The sequence below is a fragment of the Zootoca vivipara genome, chromosome 13, assembly GCF_965207765.1.
Source record: "Zootoca vivipara chromosome 13, rZooViv2.hap1.1, whole genome shotgun sequence".
Classification (NCBI taxonomy): Eukaryota; Metazoa; Chordata; class Lepidosauria; order Squamata; family Lacertidae; genus Zootoca; species Zootoca vivipara.
In genome coordinates this window covers 15,073,515-15,077,851 of record NC_142596.1, presented here as the reverse complement: position 1 = coordinate 15,077,851, position 4,337 = coordinate 15,073,515, and positions in this window count along the sequence as shown.

The following is a 4,337-nucleotide window of genomic DNA, read 5'->3' as shown; positions in this document are numbered from 1 at the left end:
CTTTTCGTCGTCAGTCACCACCAGCTCAAACCTCATCAACGTACATGCAAATAATAATAATAATAATAATAATAATAATAATAATAATAATAATAATATTTATACCCCGCCCTCCCCAGTGAGAGCCGGGCTCAGGGCGGCTGACATCAAAAAAATTACAATAAAACATAAAAGAAAGAAAAACAATTGATTAAAATACAATTTAGATTAAAATTTGTTTAAAAATGCAGCCTCATTTAAAATGGCCCAAATCAAAACCCAAAGGCCAGGCGTAACAGCTCCATCTTGCAGGCCCTGCGGAAAGATGTCAAATCCCACAGGGCCCTGGTCTCCTGTGAGAGAGCGTTCCACCAAGTCGGGGCCAATACTGAAAAGGCCCTGGCCCTAGTTGAGGCCAATCTAGCCACCTTATGGCTCGGGATCTCCAAAATATGGTTATTTGTGGACCTTAAGGTCCTCCGTGGGGCATACCAGGAGAGGCAGTTCCGTAGGTACGAGGGTCCCAAGGGTGGTTGGGTTTTTTTGCACCAAAGTGCATCACTTGCTTACACTGAATGGCATTTGCCATTTTATTGCCCGTTGTTCACCCAGTTTGGGCACATCCTTCTGAAACAATCCCTTTTTGTTTAAAGCACCTTGAACAATTTGGCATCATCGGCAAACTTGGTCAACTCACTGCTCGCCTCAAATTCAATGTCATTCATAAATAACAAGGAGCAGGAAACGGTGGAAGGGAGCTGATGATGAGACTAAGGGAGGAGGAAACTGTAGTTCTGTAATACAATCTGGGTGGGGTGAAACTAAAGGTCTGCCACTAAACCCTACAGAGTTTTTTTCTTCCTGTGTAAGATAATTTACAAATTTCACCAAAACAGGCATCTCCCCTCAATCAGTGCTGGGTATGTAGCAGGATGGAATCATGGCATGGGGTGAGAGATGTACACAGTAGTAAAGGGCTCAAGACACATGCTGCTTTCAACAAAGGGATGGAGAAATCCAGTGCAGTTTGGGTTTTAAGGCAAGCCTATTGAATTCTCGCTTTCCACATGTGAACCGAAAAAAATTCACACTTCTCCGAATTTTGTGATGCAGTTCTCCGGCCGAAAGTGTGTGTAAAAATGCATATGTTTGTGAAGACAATATACAAAAGGCATTGCATTAGGAAAATTGCAAAAATCAGGCAAAATCGAATACAACAGTGTGTGTATTCATATCTGGAGAGACTTGCACTACAATGTTGGCGAATCTTACTGAAGACTTTTAAAAGAGCATGCGGAAAAGTGGTGATCTGAGCCCAAGTCTGAAAAAAATGATAAACGAGAGAAACCAAAGGTTTGTCCATCCCTATTTCAGCAGCTGCTTGTGTCTGGCGTAAGGCATATCCTGGAAACAACAAAGTGACAATTGAACACATAAAAAACACACAGTCCATTGCCTTCATTTCACTAAGTTCTGAGCTTACAGTTCTGGAGGCACAAGCAGAGGGATCCGTAGCTGATTTGTGAGCAGCAACTTTAATGCTTTACACTCAGCCAGTCATTTCCTTGTTCCAGCAGTTCTTTAGCGCTCTGTAAGAACTGTCAAGACTTGCGCTTGCCAAGTCCAGGGCTTATGAGGCCTTTGCAGCAACTCTTAGATCTGCTGCCCATTTGTAAGCGAGCCCTGCATTTACATAGTTGCAAGCACCTTACTAAGAACTGCAAAAGCTTGCAAAGAAGTGCTGCAACTGTAAACTGAATGCATCCTCTTACTAAACCACGGCTACTACTCTCTCTGTCCACTGCTCCCAACCCAGTTCTTTTGCTTCCTCATTTGCAAGTTGCATTCCGTGTCAGGTGCATTTGTTCAAGATCCGCTGCTGTGCCGTCCCACTTCCATTGTGCCGCTCAGTGCAGCACCTGTTGCTGCTCGTTTTATTAACCTTCCACATCACTGCATTTTTTTTACACGGCGCTTTGTAGCGGCGCGTATCAACGAGGGAAAAAAAACAGCTCCCTGATCAGGTTGCAAATCTGTTTGTGACAGTGGAGAAGAAGAGAACAAAGGTAAGGATTAAGGAAGGAGCAACTTAAGGGAGCAAGTGGCGGCTATCAGCAGAGGTAGCCAAACACATATTCAGGTTTCATTTCAGCCAGGGGTGTGGACTGATGTTTAAAGCAAACATGATGGAGTCCACAGACTCCATAGACTCTGCAAGAGTCCACAGACTGCTGGAAAACGTATGTGAAGGCTGGGGACATGCAGGCTCATTTAAAGCAGGGGGGTGACTGAGACGAGGGATCAAATGCAGGCCTCCAGGTGATAGCTCCTTCCTGCATCCCTTCCCAAAGGTTACGTTGCTCACCAGCCCTACTTTGCACCCTCCTCTAATGCTTCTACGTGGCTGGAATATATCCTTGGAGAGACATGCGTATGTATAAAGCTAACCCATGTGTCATGGACTAGCTGGACCCAAAGGAACAGGGGAGGAACCAGCAGGGTAGCTCTCAAGGGAAGAAGGCTCAGAGCCCTGGGGTTGGTGGTGGGACTACAATGAGTGGTCAGAGGGAGAAGACTGGAAGGAGGTGTCAGAAGCTGAAGAGGGCAAGGAGAGTCTGTGCCAGAAGCAGAAGCACAAGAGTGAGATGCGGGGGGGGGGGGGGCACAAAAAGCAGAGATGAGTCTGGCTGGTGAAGAGGCATGGGTGTCTCCCTGTCCTGCTGTGACAAGCTCCCTTCCCCACTGGTCTTCCGGAACCAGGAGAGGCATGAAGCAAGCGGCGCAAAGGCAGAGATGCCAGCATAGTCTCAGATTGCTTGGGGGAAACCCTGGAGAGGAGACTTAGGCAGCTGTGGGAAGGTGGGGACCTTCAGTCTCCACAACTGCCTCATAGGGGCAGGGGCTACTGAATAAGAGTTGCTGTGCTCATTAGGCCTGGCATTCCTGGGCAGATCCTGCCCCTTTTAATCAATCAGTTACTGTGATTTATTGCTGGCTCACTCCTGACACTATGGCACAAATGTGACATTTACATCCTTTTCCCTGCCTGCTTTTGCCTCTGGCCCCACTCGCACTGGAATGTGGCCCCTGGAAGGTTGCCCGCAAGGGAATACAACCCTGGATCTGAAAAAGATTGCCCAGCCCAACTGAAAGTTTGGCATGCTTCAACAGAGACAAGTGTCTCCCACACCTATGCTTTGCTATTCTCCAAGGAGAGTAGTTTTTCTCCCACCAGGAGAAAAACAAGTTTCTGGAGTAGGGGAAGGTTTAGTGCCTTCTCCTATCCACCCAAAGCAGCCTGAGCTGGATGATGCATTTAATCAACCCATAACAGTTTAAAGCAAAGGTTTTGTGGGAGATGGCAGGTTGGAGATGTTTTTTTGAGGACTTTGAAAGAGCAGAGAGAGGCAACAGCCCGCAGGCACTCCAAGAGAAGTCCAAAGAATGGGGACAGCAAAGAAAAATGGGTGTTGTGGTTTAAGGGAGCAGAAGACTAGGGCAGCCATCTGAAGGAATCCATGGCAATCTCTTCTGGGGATGGATAAACATTTGAATTGTAAACAAGTATTAAATAAAAGCCACTTTAGTCTTTTACAAGAGTGGAGGGCAACCGGCAACTATTAATATAGGATTTGTAGAATTTCTGGCAGCAGGTTTTTTTCACCTTCACTATACTGGTACACTAACCTGGTACAATTTGCACTGCAACAATCAGCTCCAGCTCCACCATTGTGCAGAAGAGCCCGAGACGTGCTAAAAAGTGACCAAAGCGGTCAGAGATTTCCATGCCAAATAAGTTTCAGTTCCCCAATTGCTCGTGTTAAATTCAAAGGCGAATAAAAATGTCAGAGAACAGAACAGAAATGGAAGCAAGAATTGCCAACATTTGCTTATGTGTCCATGTGCAAACTGGAAATCACTCCAGCAAATGTGATCAGTAGTCACGGCTGTTGATGCTGCAAAAGTATACATCATTGATTATCTCCCCGCCCCCAAATAAAACCTGCATTGTGATTCCTTCACTTTGAAATGAATGGGGTGGAATAATGTAATGATGATATAACTTATGTAAGTTACATGGCTTTGCCACAGTGGAAATCAAGACGAACAACATAGCTGTTGACGTAAGACGAACTGCAGTGGAACATAAACTGTGCTGCACAGGAGGATGATACAGTGGAACCACAGATGATGCCTTCTTACATCCCTTGTGGTGAACTATCTTGATTTTAACTTCCTTTAGTTCTAACTCCTATCCAGACAGTGTCCTTATGGTGTAAGCCGCCTTGAGAGAGTTCTGCTCTTAAAGGCAGCCTATAGATATTTGTAAATAAATAAAAATGCCATGAAAGCAAGCC